The sequence below is a fragment of the Sciurus carolinensis genome, unplaced genomic scaffold (assembly GCF_902686445.1).
Source record: "Sciurus carolinensis unplaced genomic scaffold, mSciCar1.2, whole genome shotgun sequence".
NCBI lineage: Eukaryota > Metazoa > Chordata > Mammalia > Rodentia > Sciuridae > Sciurus > Sciurus carolinensis.
In genome coordinates this window covers 1,760-23,545 of record NW_025920129.1, presented here as the reverse complement: position 1 = coordinate 23,545, position 21,786 = coordinate 1,760, and the positions used below count along the sequence as shown (strand labels likewise).

The 21,786-nt window shown below is 45.1% G+C and overlaps 1 pseudogene; it reads right to left on the bottom strand.

The window, feature by feature from the left end:
• Nucleotides 1–4,208: 4,208 nt before the first annotated feature.
• LOC124974038 (prickle-like protein 2) lies at nt 4,209–21,129 on the bottom strand (annotated as a pseudogene).
• Nucleotides 21,130–21,786: the final 657 nt, after the last annotated feature.

The window sequence follows — 21,786 nt, the reverse complement described above, 5'->3', positions numbered from 1 at the left end:
TAAGGCTGCCATGAACATGGGTGCACACATATCTCTGAGGTCCTGATTTCAGTGCTTTGGGGTGTAAACCCAGAAGCAGAATAGCTGGGTCACATGGTCAATCTATTTTTAATTTGGGGGGTGCTGTGCTATCTTACGTCCTCACAGACAGTGCACACGGGTTCCGTTTTGTCCAGATCCTCATCAGCACTTGTCATTTCCTTAGCTGTCTTTGTGGGAGTGATGTGGGGGGGAACTAACACTTGTCACAACTTGGGCGGATGCTCCCGGCATGTAGTGGGCAGAGGCCAAAGATGTTCACCTTCTTCAATCTTACCAGGCACAGGACGAACCTCCGCAATGAAGAACGAAGTGCCCCCACGTAGATGGTGCCAAGATGGAGAAAATCGGATTTAAACATCAGGCTGTCTCCTGCTCTGACACATGGGGCCTTTCTCTTTTTATTGAGGTGCTTGAAGGCCAAGTCCTCACTGGCTGAAAAATCAGCCAGGTAAGGAAGGATCCAGAGAGAGAGTGAGGTTTCTTTTATTCAAATTTTATTGGAAGTTTACAAATGTATTAAAGACATTAGTAAAACATCATATCCATTGTACAGGGCGCGGATCTCAAGCAAAGTGTTCAGAAGAGTCTCTGGCAGAGCCCACACCCAAGGCCCATGGCAGGCTCTCTTGACAAACAGCTTGATACTAGACACAGAACAGACTCTGGCCTGCCTCACCCTTTCGGGCCCTTTGAGGTTTTGTTTATGCATGTGAAATTAAAGCAGGAGATGGGCAGAGCCATCCTGTGCAGGAAGAAATGAGTGTAGGAAAGAGAATCCTGACCAAGTCTCGATTTGCTAGAGAAAATGGAGGACTAACGGGCCTCAGAATGTTTTTATTTATTTATTTATTTTGGTACTGGGAATTGAACCCAGGGGTGCTTAACCACTGAGCCACATCCCTAACCCCCCCTTTTTTTAAATATATATTTTATTTAAAGACAAATCTCAATGAGTTGCTGAGGGTCTCACTAAGTTGCTGAGTCTGGCTTTGAACTTGTGATCCTCCTGTCTCAGCCTCCCGACCTCAGACTGTTAAGTCAGGGTCCATGAGAGAATCAGAATACTTAATGGAAAAAATAGGGAAATCAAGTTCGATAGACTTGAGAACAGACTTTCCCATAATTCTCTGAAAATTTTAGAAAAGCATGATCAGCTCTCTGTTCAACATGAGTGGCTCAATGTCCAGTCAGGTAAAGGAATGTCTCAGAAAACTCTCAGGATAGAGCAAGACAATTTTTATTTCCCTATCCTAGGGATTCATCATATCTAAATCACAGAAATGTTTCTTAACACTATGTGACTTTCCCTCCTCCTTCCTATTCTCTTGAAGAAAGCCAGTTTTGTAAGCAGGAAGTGAGGTTATCAAGTAGTACGGTTCCCGGTGATGTGTTGTGCTTTATGGGAGTTGAGTTGATGGGCTACTACTTTGGGAAAATGGAAAAAGAATCCAATCCTTTCATGATGTTGAGCTTTGATGATGACTTCCAAATGGACACCTGGTCACACTCTGGTGGCTGCTGGGACCCTAGAGGATCCAATCCACTGGAGATGAGGCAAAAAGCCTTCTACTTCCACTTCCTTTGTGCTTCTTATAGAAATGTACCTTAAAAGGTGGCTACCTGCAACTGCATTCAAAATCAGTAGGGGAAACTTCTGTTGTCTGCAGAGTCCATTGTAAAGCCTTCCTGAAGGTACCAGAGAGTTGCCAGTGGCAACTGTCCTTGCATGAAATTTTCAGATAACTGGTTCAATCTTCCACTTGCCCTTAGAGGGATTCCCCTCCTGAGTCATAAGCATCTGGTTTCTGTTAGAAATACACAGAGAGCACTTATCCTTGGAATTTAAATATTTGTTCTCTTTCTTGTCAGAAGGTGGGATCAGACGAAGCATAAGAAGGACTCTGATTTGACCCATGTAAAATGAGCAGAAGGCTCCATATTCTAATTGTCAAGAAACATGGGCCTGGAAAAGGAGAACAAAGAGATCTGTCTTTGGTCTAAGAGGCCAGCTTCCTTTAGCCTCCAAAATCTGGTGGACAGAGGAAATGGAATCTCTCAATTAGTTATGACTGATGCAACTTCAATGTCAGGAGTTGCACGGCCAGAGAACCTGTGGCAGAAAGACAAGAACAGGATCAGTTCATAAATATTTGTTGTCAGACAAAGGAGATCAGTTTTAATCAACTGGTCCTCTAGCTGGCTGGCGTTTTACAGAGATTTCTGAGGCTGAATCCACATTTTCTGGGAAAGCAAACTGTAATACATGGCTTCCATCTGCTGCTGCTGCCAGGCAGGTAAAGCAAGTATTATGCACGTGCACCAATGACTATGTCTGAACTTAACAATGGCCAGCAGAACCCAAGAAGCAGACAGGTGCTGCACCAAGAGAATCTACAATCCTGCTACCGTACAGAAGCCTCCTGCAGCAAAGGATGAGAAGGTGCTGCCTTTCCATCTCCTATGGGAAAAAGCCATCTGGTTTTTCACTCAACTGGCTGGAAGGAAGGATCAGAGAACAAAAGGAGAACGTGGAAAGATGATGTCAATAACCAACCCCAGAAATTCTCCCTTGGATGTGTGCAAAATCAGGAAGCATGGCCTGATTTCCCTGACTTCCTTCACCTTTGTGCTTGGAAGAGATCTGAGGACTCTGTGACAAATGGAAGGTTCCTGAATGCTATGCTCAATGCTGCCAGGTTGGCAAGAAACCTTTTCACAGCTATGAAGTTTAAGTGTGCACTGCACGACCATGCAGGAAATGCTCAGTGACTTATACTTCTTGGACCTGGAAGAGAGCCAGTTCTGCTGCCATTGAACTTAATGGCAGTAGGAAGGGACTTGACCTCCAATGTTGCAGTTCTAACCAAATGACAAGCCCACTGTTAGGAGAGGCAGTGAAAAAAATCAACCAAGGCATCAGAGGAGAGGAAGCTGAGAAAAGCTTGCTTCTCTGAAAACCAGTCTATAGAAGATAAAATGACCTTAAAGAGGTGAGTATAGGGCTCACCCACCAGAGCAACCTGACCGATAAGAGCTAATGGGTATGATGGAGGAATTAGAGGAGAACCTTATATTCTTATTTAGAGAAAGAATTCACTGAACTTTGGGGAATGTGATTCTGACACATTCCATGTAACTTATGGCTTATGGGTAGAAGTCCCAATGCACATAAATCTTGCCCTCTATCAGGTGTTCACTTGGAGAGTCCGCCATCATGGTGAGAAACTACCTTCCTCTACTGACATACTCTGAAGGTGCCTGGCTGTGTTTGGGGTGGGAAGAAATCTGGAGTGGTGGAATAGATGGAGGTGATCTTGCCAGTAGAGTTTGACCTTGAAGTCTGAATCTCGTAATATGTTAAGCTCTGGCCAGTGCAATCCCCAATGATCTCTAGATAGCCACACCTGAAATCACTTACGCCTCTGGGTCCCTTTGGGTACTGATGATGTCAACCTCTGAGCCACCTTCTGTCTACAGATGGTGGTTAAAGCTTTATTTCAGAAATGTAAGAGCTACTGCTTTTACTGGCAAATTTCTTTGATTCGAATGGGGCCACAGAGGACAGATACGTTTTTGAACATTTCCTAAGTTAAGTGATCTACCTTTTCTCTCTTTTTTTTTTATCAAATACTTTTTTATTCTGATCAGTTAAGGAACTCCAAACTGCAAATTGGACTCACCCAATTTCTACCAGAAACCTACAACTTTAGTATCATGGTGTTGTACATTATTTCTTAATCAGTTTGCCAAACAGTTTACAAACTTACTATACAAACATTAACAGAGTTAATTCTCCAGAGACTCGGATAATTAATGAAGCATTTAGATATGAAGATAGCATGTGGAAAACAGCCACAACCAACATTTGCATTTTTTTTAAATCAGTGACAATGACAAATGTGATATTAATACCTGAAAAGCAAATTACTTTTAATACATCCTGAATGGAGTTCCATGACCATGTCCTTTACAGACTTCCTTTCCCCAGACACATGTGGGATGGTGTCTGAAGAGAGACTTTTCACTTTCTCTCCATAAAAAAATACTAGAAAAGTTAACTACAATAGCAAAGAGACCATGCTTAACTCACCATGGCAGATGACCATAGGGACACACCATGTACTAAATGGACAGTACATCTCAGTTAATGTGGGTCCTCCGATGGGTCATTTCGATGGCCACAATCCACTGAGGGGAGGAGGAGAATGGACCGGCTGGGGGATGGGTTCTCCTAGGAAAAAGCCCTTGTTGTCAGACTCCGAAGACGAGGAGCAGGTGGAACACCAGTCGTACTCGGTGAAGTAGGGTCCCCATCGCTCCCCAAAGGCATTCTGCAAAGCCAGGTCCAAAACAGTCCTTGGGCACTGGCCATACAGGTCCCTTCAGGGACCCTGCCCCAGGCTCTCCTGGAAGCTCTGCGGCACAGGAACTGGTCATAGTCTTCCCTGGCGCTCAGGGATGGCCTTTCTTTTAACAAGGACATGGCCTCCTGATCGCTGACCACGTGGAGGGCATTATAGAGCACCATCGGTGGGAACGCCCGGACCAGTGGGGGCGGAAGCGGCGTTTGTCATCGCCCGAAGTAGTTCTCCTCTGGGTGTGTTCGCTCATGGGCTGGATCCTCATGCCCTCCTGCCCTGGCAGCTTGCTGCCCCCTATGCCCCCGTCAAAATCAAAGTTCTGGTGCATCCTCCCGTGGGACTGCAGGTCTCTGTACCCGATGGGGTTGCAGAGCTGGTGCAGGTTACCCTCTATCTCTTGGGACTGCTGGGCCGAGAGCAGGCTGTGCACCGACTCCGCGCTCCTGAACTGCATGGACTAGTTGAGCGTGCCCATGTTGCTCAGCTTCTCAGAGACATTCATCCCGGAGTCTTTGCTGAGGTCGGGCATGGAAAATCGGGACAGGTGCTCCTGGCGCTTGGCACCACCTTCAGCAGAGAGGCCTGGGGGTGGAGGGGAGAGAGCAGAGGACCACAGAGGTTAATAGAAGTGGACAGCAGTGGGGGGCGGCTGTCACTATCACTGCCAGCGCACAGGGTCCTACAGTGGCGCACCACCCAAAGGCCCTCCCAGAGCATGTGTGACGGCAGGGCACCAAACACCTAGAGGGGACATTTGTTTAAAACGTGATACTAGTTGTTGGTTGCTAATTCCTTCCCATTTGAGTTACTAAGAACCCACCAATGCCTTTCTTTCTTCCTTTCTTTCTTCCTTCCTTCCACCCATCAGGGATTGAACCCAGAGGCACTTAACCACTGAGTTAGATCCCCAATGACCCCCACCACCACCCCATACTTTTGTATTTTACTTAGAGACAAGGTCTCACTAAGTTGCTGAGGCTGCCTTTGAGCTGGAGATCCTCCTGCCTCAGCCTCCAGAGCAGCTGGGGTGACAGGCGTGCCCCACCCGTGCCGGGCCCACTGTGTTTTTATCATATGTTTCCTGTTTCGAATTTCACATTACAAAGCACTTCAAAGGCCTCTTCTAATGATAAACTCCATAGGATGGGTATTTTGCATAAAGAAAATAAGTCACAGAAACTGGGCCTGGCCCAAGTTTCCCCAAAACACTGAGCCTAGAATCTCCTTATGTGATGCTGGACCAGTTCACTTCTTTCTTAGTGGGCCTGCTGTCCTTAAGTGGCAGGTACCCTCTATCCCAAATGCATTGGACGTTAAGTGCCTTTCTAGGGTAGATAAAGGGATATTTACTCTCTTAACTTTTTCAGTCATTTACTACTTCAAGGTGATAAATGGGTCTCTTGTAGTCAGAAGATGTGAGTGGGACCCTGAGACACCTTTCTATCCCTGGAGAGTGAGATACTTTAAAAAAATAACACAGTGACCATAATCACTAAGAGCAGGTACCCTGAACAGTGGGCCTCTATTTTCCAAGTGCTGTCAAATGAGCTCCTAGAAGCCCGGAGGTGAAAATCTGGGAACCATACACAGAATGACATGGTCATAAAAGGAGACAGGATACAAGTGTAAGGATTCACTAAGGCGTAGTCTTCATATTTGTTTGCTTCATTTTCTGTATGTTATATCTCAATAAAATAGTGTCAACATAAAGCAATGTTTGTGAATGAGTCAAATTTTTACTTTGGATATGCACATAGAGAAACCAGAGTGCTCCCTCTGTATGCAGGACACCCTGGGATACCAAAGTTCCTTGTATAAAAGGAAATAGCACTTGTAGATAACCTGTCACAGGTGGAAGTGGAGGAGGTGGGCACGAGGGGTGTGGCTTTGGGGGCGTGACATTGGGGTATATATTTGTATCTGGAGAGTGGAGTCTCTCTCTGCTTCCTGATCACCATGTGAGCTGCTTCCCTCCACCACACTCTTCCACCATGAAGTTATGCCTCACCTTGAGCCCTGAGGAATGGAGCCTGCTCTCTATGGATTGAGACCTCTGCAACTGTGAGTCCCCAAATAAACTTTTGCTCCTCTATAATTGTTCTGATCATGTCTTTTAGTCATGCAGCAAAAAAGCTGACTAAACCATAATGGATGCACATCTCCCTCTATACATTACTTATATTACCTATGCAGTGTAAATGCTGTGAAGTAACTGTCATATTATGTTAGGTAGATATATTGGCAAGAAAAAAAAGGTGTACATATTCCATACAGATGCAAACAGTGTAGGCCTAGTGAAATTTTCACTCCAGGGCTGGTTGAACCCAAAGACATGAAATCCTCAAGAAAGGCTGACTGTATTCTACCAAAATTTTGTCTTTTCCAGTAATATATTTTTTTGTACTGCAGATTGAACACAGGGATACTTAACCACTGAGCAACATCCCCAACCCTTTATTATATTTTATTTAGAGACAGGGTCTCTCTGAGTTGCTTAGGGCCTCACTAAGTTGCTGAGGCTGACCTTGAACTTGCAATCCTCCTGCCTCAGCCTCCTGAGTGGCTAGGATTACAGGAGTGTGCCACCACACCAGACAATTTCTATTTTTAAAAAATTCATTATCCACTGAGATAACTGTCAGGGCAAGAGGAGTTGGGTCCTCCAAGTCCTGCTTCCTTGGCTGTGTGTCTCTGATGTACAATATTGAGAGCTGACTTGCAAACACCTAATCACTTCCAGAACCTCCCTGATCTGAAGGTGGAAAGGAGTGGGTGTCATGCTAAGGCAATGATTGAACAATCTGGGCCAATGATCTCTAGTAAGGAAGGAAAAAATCCAGGCGTCGTGTCCCACCCTTGTATTCTCAGCTACTCAGGAGGCTGAGGCAGGAGGATTGAAAGTTCAAAGGCAACCTTAGCATCTTAGTGAGGCCCTAAGCAGCTTAGCAAGACCCTGTCTCAAAATAAAATATAAAGAAGGGCTGGGATTGTGGTTCAGTCGGTAAGCACCCTGGATTCAATCCCTAGTACCAAAAAAAAAAAAAAAAAAAAAAGAAAAGGAAAAAATATCTTCCAAATCACATTGAGAAACAAAAGCTATCCTGGAAGGGCTTTGTACCCAAGAGTGGCCTTAGGGTCAGTATCAACAACCTAGCCACTCTGAATTCCCAAACATGCTGTTTTTATGAACCTGTCTTTTTTATTAGCCCTGCAGTGAGACTGGAGAACATTCTTCACATGAACAGATTCCTAGGCCACGCAGTGGTAAATATGAAGAAGATCTGGTTCCAGTCTCTTGGGGGTCATACTCCATTCGGATTGTGCTCCTGCCTCCTGGGATTCCCTGGCCACCCCCAGGGGAAGGACAGGAGGGCTCCTTGCTCAAATCTGGAGTCTCTTGCCAGTTTTACCTTAAACCTAAGTGACTCCCTAGGGGGACCTGTGGCTGGGATGGATCTCATTCAGGAGAGCAGCGTCTCTTCTGATTCATTAACTCACACGTTCCTCCAGGGGCTTCTTGCAAGCAGGGACAAGAACAGAAAGGCGAGTGTTGCCCAAAGATGAGCAATAAGCATGTACTTGCCTCTTAAAAGGGTGGTTCTGCAGTTGATTTCATTGTTGGCAAAATCCAGAGTCTTTATGCAGACCTCAAGACCATACGTGACTTGGCTGCCTTTGTCTCAGCACCTTCAACAGCTCCACCGTGCCACTCTCCCCGCCCCCCTCCACTTACTCTTGCTTCAGCCCACAGTCCTCTCCCAACTTCTGATCCAAGGCAACCACCATCCCTTCCTCCCTCCAGTGGAAAACTCTCCCCTTTGCACAGCCGACTTCTGTTCATTAAAGCCTGCCCATAGATGTCACCTTCTCAGTGACGCCCACCCTGATCACTCTTTGCAATACTTTACAGTTAGCTAACCCCACCGCCAGGCACTCTCCTGTGCACTTGACTTTAAGCTATTCGCGCCCCACTGACTCATTTGGTTTATGCGTAAGTGTGTAACTGAATGGATCCACGTGGAAGCAGGGATCTTGTCCCCTGTTCTCTCCACTTTCACAGATTTGTGGTGCCCAGGATGCTGCTGGTGTTCAAAACATATTTGTGGAATTTGCAAACAAATTCTCATGCTTGCCCACAGATTGGACAAAGCAGTCACCCTCTGAACTACCAGCATTAGAATTCATCTGAAACACTTAGAGGACCAAGGATTTCAGACAAGGGATCCTCAATCTGTAATAATACAAAAATGAAAAAGCAATGCCTTAGGCATTTTATACATATATAATATATATATATATGTATACATATACATATATATATATACACATATAAACTCCTTTAATCATTCAACTGATAACTGTTTGATATAGGTTTATATTACTATTATTATTATTTTGTTACTAGGGATTGAACCCAGGGGTGCTCTACCAATGAACTATATCCCCAGTTCTTTTTATTTTTATTTTGAGGCAGGGTCTCATTAAGTTGCTGAGGATCTCAATTAATTGCAGAGGCTGGCCTCTAACTTGCTATCCTCCTGCCTCAGCCTCCTGACTTTCTGGGATTATAGGCATGCATTGCTATGCCTGGCACGTTTGTATTACTATTCCCATTTTTCAGATGAGGAAAATGAAGGTGCAGGTGCCTGAGGTAATATAATGGAATCAGAGATGAGACCTGTACCCAGAAGTCTTACTCCAAACCATTACACAAATCCTGTCCCCTTCATTCAACTTAGGCTACAGCTCAGATGCCACTCCTTAGAGAATTCTACATGTCTACTATGTCCACGTTGGCAGCGCTCCACACTCTCCACCCTTTCCTGCTGTCTTCTTCTTCACAGCATTAATACTGCCAGATCCATCACTACAGGTGCACAGTGCTTTAGTATTTCTCTCTGACACTAAGAGTGATGCTTTATGGGGAAAGTCTCATTGGATTAATCCATTTGATGGGTTAACAATTTGAAAGGATGACTGTACTAGGTGGTAAATGTGGGCAGGTGGGGTGTGGCTGGATGGAACAGGTCACTGGGGCCTGTCTTTGGGCATTATATCTCATCCCCTAGGCTCCATACTACCCCTCTCTGGCTACCATGTCCTGAACTGCTTTCCTCCACCACCACAGCCTTCCACCAAGATGTTCTGCCTCACTTGGGCCCAGAGCAATGGATTTGACTAACCATGAACTGAACCTCTGAAACTGTGAGCCAAGATACATTTTTCCTCCTCTAAATTTTTCTTGTCAGGTATTGTCGTCACAATGACAAAATGCTGATGAACAACGGAAACAAAAAAAGTGTGGGCTTTAATTCTTGATTTAAGAAGGCTGCTCTAGGTAGGAAAAACATTGGGCCTGGTTTGTGAAAGACAAATACTCCATGGGCATGCACACCCTTCCCTTAATGTCATCAGGAAGGGAGAAGCGAGATTCCTCAGGGGATGGGAATCTGCCTGGTTTGTACTATCTGGGCACCCTGAGCACAGGAGAGCCTCACACAACCCCTAATGTCCTTGCCTCTCGTCAGCTCCCCTGCCCTCTTCTGGTGTGGAACTTAATCTCCCTGTCATTCTCATGCCATGATCTTGGGGTGGGGCTAAATCTACCCTTGGACCCAACCCTGGCCAGTAAACCTGTCTGTCCCTATTTCTCAGGGACTGATTGGGGGCATACACATGACCTGCAGTAGGTCAGTGGGCTGTGGTTAGGAGTGATACAGGACAGTGGGTTTTTTTTTCTTTGCAGCAGCTGATGATCTAGCAGAATGGAAGCGGGAAATGCCGGGGGCCCCACAACCAGTGCATAATGTCAAGTCTCCCCTCCCAGAGTCAAGGAGACGCTCCATCTTCCTCAGCACCATGACTTCACCCACACTTCCTCAGGGCCAGGGCTCCACTCACACTTCCTCAGGGCTGTGGCTCCACCCACACTTCCTCAGCATGCTTCACCCACACTTCCTCAGGGCTGTGGCTCCACCCACACTTCCTCAGCATGCTCCACCCATACTTCCTCAGTGCCCTGACTCCACTCACACTTCCTCAGAACCCTGGCTCCACCCACACTTCCTAGGGCCAGGGCTCCACCCACACTTCCTCAGGGCTGTGGCTCCACCCACACTTCCTCAGCATGCTCCACCCACACTTCCTCAGGGCTGTGACTCCACCCACACTTCCGAGTCTGCACCCACACTTCCTCAGGGCTGTGGTTCCACCCACACTTCTGAGGCTGCACCCATACTTCCTCAGGGCTGTGGCTGCATCCACATTTGCCCCTGGTAGGAGGCAGTAGGTGACCTTTCTGTACTAGTTAACAGTGAGGCTTTGGGACTGAGACAAACCAGGCTCACATTCCTTGCTCTACCCCATTCCAGTGGCTTCTCTGGCTGCTGAAGATCATCTGTTTGGGTTCAGATTTAAGCTCTGCTGCTTTCCGGCTGTGTGACCCTAGGCAAGTGGCTTCAGCTTTCTGTGCCTGGGGCTCAACAATACAGTGGGGACAATCGCAGTTCTTACTTTGGAAGGTGCTTTTGAGGATTTTTACTGAGTCCATAGACCTGGGCCTATTACCTCTTCTTAATAGTTCTTTTATTTTTATTATGCCTGAAAGCTTGTCTTCCTCTTTGCTGAAGGTCACTGCCTTGATGCAGTCCAAGAACAAATACTGAGACCACGTGGTCTTCTTCCCTCTCCTCCTATTGCCTCCCTCTCTCATGGTCAAGGGTTCCCAGGGTGCAGGCTGACAACCCCAGCCTCCCCGATTCCTTGGCTATGAGCAGCTACTCAGCCCAGCAACCTAGGGGGCTGTGGCCCCGTCCACTCCCTGCTAGAGGTATACCACGAGTGCACGTCATTTGGTCTGTGTGTTCCCCCAACTGTTCTCCAGGATTCTTAGAATCAGCAGGGGCCTCGTTCCTTGGGATAGGGACCTCAGAGAAGGATGGGCTTGGGTAGGGAGCAGAGGGAGGCCTGTCATGAAGCAGCCCAGAAGACAGCAGGGACATGGTGTCTGATAAACATCAGTGATGTCAGATGGTCCTCTGCACTGCTCCTGAACTCAAAACATCTGGAAAAGGGCTCTGCGTTCAGCATCTACGCTTTCCTTTTTAAAATTCCCTCTCTAAGACCTTTCAAACTCTTCTCTGAGGGCATATGTGTCTACTTCTGCCACAGCCCCGGTCTTTTTAAAGAACTTTTTACTCTGCTATGCACAGGCAGGAGTACTGTTGCCCTGGCAATGACTGCCTGATGCAGGGTCTGCTCCTTGCAACTGGATAAATATGGAATATTTGTACAGTATGGTCAGAGGTACAGCACTAGCGACCGAGGTATGCATGATACACAGAACAGGCTTGTGCTGTTGCAAGAAAATGAGGCTTTGCAGAAAAGTGGATTTCAAAAGAAACCCCAGGGAGAGCCATTTAACAATAGCAGCAAGCACACTGTAGGCCACAGCGGTTCCCTTTTCTTTCTCAAACATGATGCCTTTTATGGATTTGAGAGGAAAGGGAAAGAGAAGATCAACAGAAGCCCTGCATTGCTGAAAGAGGTGAACATGATCAAGAGACGTCTTCTCTCCCCCAACCCCAAGCTGTTGAGTGGAAATTCTAAGTGGCAGCTTCTGGAGGGGCTTTAAGACTCCATGGAAAGGGAAGGAGATGGAGATCCCAATGGGAGGAGGTGACACTGCTGTGGGTTGGTTCTCTGACACTCACCCCTCTCATCTGAGCAAGCGCTAACCTGCAGACTCAATGCCCAGGTGAGCAGCTGGGCTCAAGATGTTCTATCACGCGCCTTGACACAGACCTAGCCAGCTGCCTCCCTCCCTCCAGCAACCCAGTGTTGCCTTGGAGTCTATGTGTTTGACTGTTTAGATCATGTGGGACAGGAGGGTTCCTGGGTACATGATGAGCTGTCAGGCTATGAGGGACGACTGAGGGGCTTAGTGCACAGGGCGCCTGCCATCACTCAAGCCCACAAAAGGCAAAGCATCCAAAGGTCTCCACGGCAGTGCTGATCCCTGGACTGACAAACTGCAGCAGGACAGGCCTCGGGGGAACAGGCCCGAGTCTGTGGGAAAGGGCTGGCCAACCACACATGCCCACTGAGCACGCAGCAGGCACCCTGTCCACAAAGTGGGGACTTCTGTCTGCACAGGAAGCTGTCAAAACACTAGTTAATTTTTCATATGACTGCATCACTTCTGATGAACCAGGATATAAATCGCTTCTTTTTAGTCCTAATAAGACCTGTTAAGTAGGTCAAAATGGGCTCCCCAATGAATCGGCTCCACATCTCCTTCAAGGTAACCTCTGGCAGCTTCTGAACAGACCCTGGGTGCTGCAGAAGCCTCAGGGAGATCAGCCTGTGGTTTCACACACATTCATCCAAGGTCAATTTTTTTTTTCCCTCCTCAAAAGGGTGACTTCTTCCCAAGGTTCCAGAAAAGGCAAACTGAAAGAAGCAGCCACATGCAGTCTGAACTGGAACAGTTGAACAAATTGGTTATTTTGCAAAGGATACATGATTTTCACCATGTCAGACCTGCCTCCTGGTTGGGGAGTTTACATCTGATAATCGGCATGAGGTTCTCATTGCCTGGCTTTTGCCAACTTTTGAAAAGAGGCATGCTTGCCAAGAGCCATTTGGCTTCCTCAATTCCCCTTCCCTACCAGGAGAACCATTTTGGTTCCTACCTCTGCTGATTTTTTCCAAAGAGGAGGTAGAAGACATCCATTTCTTCTTCCTTCTGAGCTTCTCCCTCTCCCCTGGAACTCAGGCTTAAAGCACATGATCCCATCTCAGAAGATTGTTATTATTATTATTATTATTTTTGAATGCAGGACCTTGAAGATGTTAGATAAGTGTTCTACCACTGAACAACAGCTCCAGAACCTTCTTTCCTTTTATGGATGTCAGATCTTTCTCTCTCTCTTTTTTTTTTTTTTTTTTTTGCTTTCAGTTTCAGTACTGGAGCTAACCCCACAGGTGTTCCATCACTGAGCTATACCCCCAGCCCTTTATTTTGTTTTATTTTGACACAGGGTCTAAGTTGCCCAGGCTGGCCTCAAACTTAAGATCCTCCTGCCTCAGCTTCCTGAGTCACTGGGATTATAGTATATATCACTGCACCTGACAGTGATAAGATTATTTGGAGGAAATTACTTGAAAATGGGAAGATACACAGTCCCTATATTATGTGAAAATGGCTTATTTTCAAATGATGAGAGAGGCAAGCAGTTGAGACACAGAGAAAACAAAAACAGACATTGTTTGAACCCTTGATCTATCCCTACCTGAAGCTACAACACTACTTGGCTTTCTTTTTTTTGGTACCAGGGATTGGACCCAGGGACACTTAACCACTGAGCCACATCGCCAGCTCTTTTTTGTATTTGATTTAGACACAGGGCCTTGCTGAGTTGCCAAGGATGGCTTTGAACTCACAATCCTCTTGCCTCAGCCTCCCAAGTGGCTGGAATTACAGGCATTTGCCACTGGGCCCAGCTACTGCTTGACTTTTCTAGTAACATGAGTCAATATATTTCCTTTTTCACTTAAGCTCGTATACATCGGGTTTCTATTACTTGCAACCAAAGGAATTCTGAGTATAACAGACACAAAGGAGATCCCACCACAGAAGTTGAGAGCCAAGCACCACCTAACATATATGTTGGGCACAGGTTTCACAATATTTGGCATACATGGACTCAAAGCAGTGGCAACAGTAGGGCCTTCCCTCCTTCACGATGTAGTGCTGGCTGCCCAGCACTGTCTTGAACTCGAAGCAGCAAAAGTGTTTCATGTGCCAGTGGTGGCCCTCCGCTTCTGTGCATTCGTCTGCAAAGATGATCTGGAGATGGGGAAGTCAAATGGTCAGCGTCTGAGACCCAGCCACAAGAGGACACTTATTTACCTATTTATTTATTTATTTTGATACCAGGAATTGAACTCAGGGGCACTCAACCACTGAGCCACATCCCCAGTCCTATTTTGTATTTTATTTAGAGACAGGGTCTCGCTGAGTTGCTCAGGGCCTTGCTAAGTTGCTGAGCCTGGATTTTAACTTGCGATCCTCTTGCCTCAGCTTCCCAAACACATTTCTAAGGAGGAAAGTTACAGGGGCCCTAAACTAGAAGGGCAGGGAAGCAGGCCTCACTCGCAAATCATTAAAAAAAAACAGCATGTGTGTGCGTTTGTTCTGTGTCTGTGTTCCACACTTGTGTTTACCTAAAACACACTTAAACACAGTGCTTGGCCTGACCTGTGATTAACATAACCACATTTAAGTAAGTGAAAGAATGTTTTGCCCCAAAGAATATAAAGCAGAATGAAAAACAGACAGCTCATGAGCACATTGGCCATACATGTTTCATTGAACTACTATGCAGTGTTGAGAAATGCAAGATAGCATGTGAAGACCTGGAATCCTGGTTTCTCTCCTGAAACATAATAATGACCCATGCTCACTCTCTGTTCCTGCACAGTGGTGATAAGGTGGAACTATGCAGAGAGGTTGCTGCTTTCAGATGAGTGGCATATTCTCCAGTTTGTCACAGTCCTCACTGCTCTCTAGTGCCTTCCAATGGGGTGGTTTCATTTATAATACCTACCCAGCCCTCTAAAGCATTTGTGTTCTGAACACTGATAATGAGCTGCTTTAAATTTCAAAGCACTGATATGAAAACATAATGCCAAGCCATAGTAATCAAGCCAGCATGACATTGGCATAAGGGTGCACATGCAAATGAACAGAATAGAATTGGGAGTCCAGGAACAATCCATACAGTCAGTGACCAATAGATTGTCTAAAGGGTGCCAATACCATTCCATGGGGAAAGAATGGTGTCTTCAACAAACGGGGCTGGTAAACTAGGCAATCTCATCTAAAAGAATCAATTCAGGCTGGGTGCAGTGGTGCACACCTGTAATCCCAGCAGCTCGGGAGGCTGAGGCAGGAAGATCACAAGTTCAAAGCCAGCCTCAGCAACTTAGCAGAGCCTCAGCAACTTAGCCAGGTCCTAAGCAACTCAGTGAGAACCTGTCTCTAAATAAAAAAATAAAAAGGGCTGGGGATGTGGCTTAGTGGTCGAATGACCCTGAGTTCAATCCCTGATACCCATCCCCAAGAAAAGAATCAATTCAAACCCCTAACTCAAACCATACATAGAAATTAACTGCAAAGGGATCAAAGACCTAAACATTAGTGCAAAAATGATAAAACATTTAGAAGAAAAAAACAAAGAATTTTTTTGCTCTCAGGCAATGATTTTTTAGATAAGACACTAAACATATAAGTAACAAAAGATAAAACAGAAAAAGTAGATCCCATAAAAATGAAGAAAACTTCCATGCTTCAAAGGGCATCATTGAGAAAATAAAATATGATAAGTCATAATAAATACTAGAGCTGATGTGAAGAAAAAGGAATATTTTTACACTATTGGTGTAACTATAAATTAGTACAACTACTATGGAAATCAGCATGATGGTTCCTCAAATGACTAGGCATGGAACCATTATCAGACCCAGCTATACCACTTCTCAGTGTTTACTTAGAAGAATTAAAGTCATCTTACTACAGTGATACATGTATGCCCATGTTTATAGCAGCACAATTCACAACAGCCAAGCTATGGAACCAGCCTAAGTCTTAATGGATGAATGGATAAAGAAAATATGTTATGCATACACAATGGGATTTTATGTATCAGTAAAGAAAAATGAAATCATGGCATTTTCAGAAATATGGGTAGAAATAGAGACCATCATGTTAAGCAAAATAAGTCAAACTTAGAAGGTTAAGGGTTGTATGTTTCCTCTCATGCAGTTTCTAGACAGGAAAAAGGAAACCAAATGTGAGGGTGGATCTCCTAAATATTAAAGAGGGATCAGTAGAGGAAAGAGACCAAGAGGTGGTAGGTAGGGAAGAGGGGGGAAATGCTGGGGAGTGATATTGACCAAATTATATTGTTACATCATGCGCATGTACAAATATGTTACAATAAATCCCATCAATATGTACAACTATAACTATAATATACCAATGAAAAATGTTGGAAAAAATGAAAATACAACCATAAAGTGGGAGAACATATTTCAAAATTATATAGCTATATAGCTGGTAAGGGACTAGTACCCATATTATATAAAGAACACTTACAACTGAGTAAAGAAAAAAAGTAACCCATTTGAAAAAATGCGCAAAGGATTTACATAGACATATTTCCAAAAAAAAACAATATACAAATAGATGATAAACACATACAAATATGCTCAGCATTACTAGTAGATATGAAACCATAAATCAAAACCTCAATGTGATATTACTTTCGATACTGGAGGTCTATACTAAAAAAGATGGGTGAGACAAAAAAAAGACATTAATGGGATATGAAGGAATAGAATCCTCATTCATTGATAGTAAGAATGAAAATGGTGTAACTGTTTTTGAACATAGCTTTGCATTCTCTCAAAAAGTCAAACTTAGAATTACCATCTGATCTAGCAATGCCATTCCTAGATAGATACTTATGCAAGAGAATAAAATACATCTAGAATCTGTATATGAATGTTCACATGTAGATTTGTTTATAATAGCTAAAAATAGAAACCATTTAAATGTTCAACAGTTGCTCAAAGGATAAGCAAAATATATATAATTGACTGTTACTCAGACATGAAAAGGAATGAAGTACTTATATATACTATGACATGCATTGTCTTTGAAAACATCATACTAAGGGAAAGAAGCCAGATGTTTCTATTTTATACTACTTCATTAATATGAAATGTCTAGAATATGTAAATCCAGAGAGACAGAGAGCTAAGTAGTAGCTGTCAGGGCATGGGAAGAGGAGAAAGATTACTAATGGATATAGCCTGTGTTTTCAGTTGATGAAAATGGTCTGGCCTAAGATAGTAGTGATGATCACACGACTCTATGAATACACTAAAAACCACCGAGTTGTATACCTTCAAAGGGTAACCTAATGCTATGCAAATTATATCTTTATTATCACGAATTTCAAAGTACATTTCCATCCATCATGACTTTCTCTTTGGTATTAGAGAACCCAAAGTTGCCTTATGAGCATGAGCATGGATTTCCAGATGTAGAAACAGAGGCAGGAAGGTAAAGAGGTGGTACAGAATCACAGAGTTGAATCTGAATTCAGTTATATGCTCATAGAGTCTCTCTGGTGCATTGCTATTGGCATTAGAACCCAAATTATTATTATTATTATTATTATTATTATTATTATTATTATTATTTGGAACCATGGTGGTTAACCACTGAGTGACATCCCCAGCCCTTTTTATTTTTTATTTTGAGGCAGTCTCATTATGTTGCTTAGGGTCTCACTAAGTTGTGGAGGCTAGCCATAAACTTGTGGTCCTCCTGCCTCAGCCTCCCAAATTGCTGGGCTTACAGGTGCCCTCTGAAAAAGCGAATCCCTTTCAGGCAGTTTTATAAGAGAAACACCCATGTGATTGTGGGTTCCAGTGCAAAAGGAGAGTGTTACCTCCCAGACTGCTGTTTATAAGATCAGGCGGAGTGTAAAACACCTCTGTGCAGGAGGCAACTTTGGTCAAAGACCAAAGGATTCTCATAAAAGTGGTCACAGGTTTAGACCATTCCTCTTTCTGCTCCCAGTTTTCCATGCTAAATCAGGTTTTCCATCCTGTACCCACACCTCACACTTGGGCTTACCTCTGGTTCTGGGGAGGGGGAATGCCAGGTAGAGGACTTATGTTCTATTCTGACTCTTGCCCGGTGTAACATATTCAGATACCTCCTAGAGTTAGGTGCACAGGCATCTGTCTGGCAGAGCATCCACCTGCCCCCTGAATTTTCACTTGGAGCATCTGTAAACAGTGGGTACATCAAATAATGTGACCCAGTTTCTTCTTTTCTCTAACCAACCCATCCCACCAAATCTTGGGCAAGTGGCATCCCCATATCGTTCCCTAGGATTTGGACTAAAATCTAAAGCTGCACAATGCCTCCTTTATTTATTTATTTATTTATTTATTTATTATTTTTTTATTTCAAGAGTTCTGAATTGATCTAGGGCTAATCACATGCCCCTTGGGAATTTGCCTGATCACACTCAGTAAAGTGGGTCACAATCCCAGACATTGTAGAAAATTGAAACCTGGAACTGTACCACTGAGTTACCTCTCCGGACCTTTTTAATTTTTTTAATTTTGAGACAGAGTCTTGCCAAGTTGCCCAGGATGGCCTGGAACTTGCCATCCTCCTGCCTCTGCTTCCTGAATCCCTGGGATGACAGATGTGCTGTCACCACACGCAGTGATGTTTCTCTCCTGAAAGGGTTAACGCGAGAGGGTGGAGACGCCTGTGGTTTTCTTCTGTACAAGAAGCTACAGAACCACATGCCCAGCTTTGGCCGTGGTGCAGCCCAGGGGGTGGCCAGCAAGGGACTCTGACCTCATTGCAGGCTGCACAGTGTGGCTTCGGGCACTCGGCATGGTGTCTGCCACAGTAGATCTTCCCATCTTGGTAGAAGTAGATCATATCAACCAGGAGCTCATTGCAGATGGTGCATATGTAGCATGGTGGGTGCCAGTACACCCTGTGGCCAGCGTGCGACGCGAACCCGGCGATGTCCCTGCCATTAATCTGGCCTCCGCACTGTGAGGCAAAGAGACACAAGACACGTGAGCATCCAAACACCAGCCTGATCTTTTAGTGCTGTGCGTAAATGACAAAGGGCCACCACTAACAGCTGGTGACCAAGCACTTACTTTCAAGGTAATCACTGTGTTCCTTTGTTTACATTCGTGGCTGGGCCTTTTTGCAGGGCCTTGCCCTGCCCTTTCCTGGGACCTCCATGACCAAAAGGTAAAGAGACTTAGGGAAGAGGACTCATGAAGGCAGCAAAGGAGGGAAAAATCTCAACGTGACAACATGCAGGGGCTCTGCGGGCAGGAGGCCCACCTGCACATAGGGACGACCTCATTATCTTCTCCATATTCCAGGCTGCATGCAGAGGCACAGACCTGTTTCACACCCAGGGTGTAGGTGGGGAGGAAGGAGGGCAGGGAGAGGGGGCGTGCCAAGGGGCGGGGCCGCACTCGTGGACAGAACCGGGCGGGCACATCAAAGCCTACCTGCTTTTAAATGCCTTCTCTGTCTACCTTTCAAGCTTGCTTTTACCCTCTTCTTCTGACATGTTGTACCTCGTCTTGATTGAAAGGTACCACTTTTTTTACCCCCCAGTTCTGGGGTGCTGTCCTACTGAGCTACCTCCCCAGCCCTTTTTAGTTTGAGACAGGGTTTCCCTAAGTGGCTGAGACTGGCCTCAAACTTGTGATCCTCTTGCCACAGCCTCTGAAGTTGCTGGGATTACACACTCAGTGGCCAGGTCCCACCCTTTCTTTCTTTCTTCCTCCCATCCTTCTTTTCTCTTTTTAAATTCAAGTCCCACTCTTTAAAGGGCTCTGGCCCTGGGAAGAACCTGGGAGAGAGGCTGACTCACTGTCCAGGCAGTCTCCATTACTGAATATGAATCCATCACATCACTGCTTGCAGGGGCTTCCGTGACACTCCATGAACTCTAACTTTATCTGCTAGTCCCATTCCTTCACTCCCTCTGCCCCAGCCACCAGGGCCTCTGAGCTGTCTGTTCCTTGTGCTCCAACATCAGCACAACTCCCTCCTTTATGCACATCTTTGCTGAGATGTCACCTTCTGAGTGGGGTCTTCTCTCCCATCTTAAGACTGAAGCTTCCCTAACCCCCCAGTCCTTCTCAGCCCCCCTTACTGACATATGTTTCCTATTTTATTGATTGAATGTATTGTCTTCTTTCTCTAGAGTGCACTTCCTTACAAAGGCAACATTACGTTTTCATGTCTTATTCACTACTGCATCTTCAAATCTAGATAAGTGCTAGGTGCAGTAGGTACTCATTAAATAATCTGGTGAATGAACAAATGAACAGATGAACAAATAAATGGATAGATGAATGACTGAACAGCTAAATAAATAAACAGATGACTGGATGACTGTATGAATGAATGAACAGATGGATGAATGACTGGATGAATGAATGAATGAACAGTGAATGAACAGATAGATGGGTGACTGGATGAAAGAATGAATGAACAGATGGATGGGTGACTGGATGAATGAATGAATGAATGAACAGATGGATGGGTGACTGACTGACTGAATGAATGAACAGATGGATGGGTGACTGGATGAATGAATGAATGAATGAACAGATAGATGGATGACTGGATGAATGAATGAATAGATGGATGACTGGATGGATGAATGAATGAATGAATGAATAGATGGATGACTGGATGAATGAATGAATGAACAGATGGATGGATGACTGGATGAATGAATGAATGAACAGAGGGATGGATTACTGTATGAATGAATGAATGAACAGATGGATGGGTGATTGGATGAATGAATGAATGAATGAACAGATGGAGGGATGGCTGCATGAATGAGTGAATGAATAAACAAATCAATGAATGAGTACATGAATGAACAGATGCCAGAACAATTCCTCTTCCCTCTGGGGAATCCACGCTCACCTGTTCACAAATGGCTCCTGTCATGGTTACAGGGAAGGTTTTGAATTTCCCTCTGCCCAGGTTTTCACGTTTCCTTTGGTTGCTGAACAACTTAAGCTCCCTCTTCTCCTCCTCATCCAGGGAGTTGCAGTATCGAAACTGAGCACACATGCAGTATGTAGATGATGTGTGACAGTCCCAAACCCAGGCCCCGTCGTTCTCTCATGGAACACTCTGCTGCTTGGTTGGGCAGTCCTTATCACAACTTTAACAGTCTCAAGTCTGGAGTTATTTTAGTTGATCCACTATCAGGGTCGTTTACAACCCACAGGGCTTACTGAGGGCCCTGGACTATGGAGTCCAGGTCTCAGGCAGGCTATGGATTCTGGAACTGCTTCTCTGGGCCACCCCTCACTCGGCAAGCCACACTGAGACCCAAGTCATGTGGAGAGGAGGAACTGGGAAAGCTTGGGATGTCCTCTTTCCTCCCAATTGTAGGGACCTGATGCTTCCATCTGCATGTTTCCAGGTGAATGATCCTTGGTACCAAGGAATGGCTCCAGGCCACTGAGCCAGGGCCACTGTGAATATGCTCATGGCTTCCATCCCCTGCCTCACTTGGGGAAGTGGGAACACAGAGCTGAGTCTGAGAAACTGGAGCACAGGTGTGCTCACAGGTGCAGGATGGGAAGGCTGGTTTGTCTGTGAGCAGGAGGGAAAGGGCTGCCTGCTGGCTGCAGCTAAGTGACAATGTGCAACAGAGATTGTCCTTCACATTAAATGCAGAAGTAAGGGAGGGGCATTTGAATCAAGTATTTGTCATTCTCT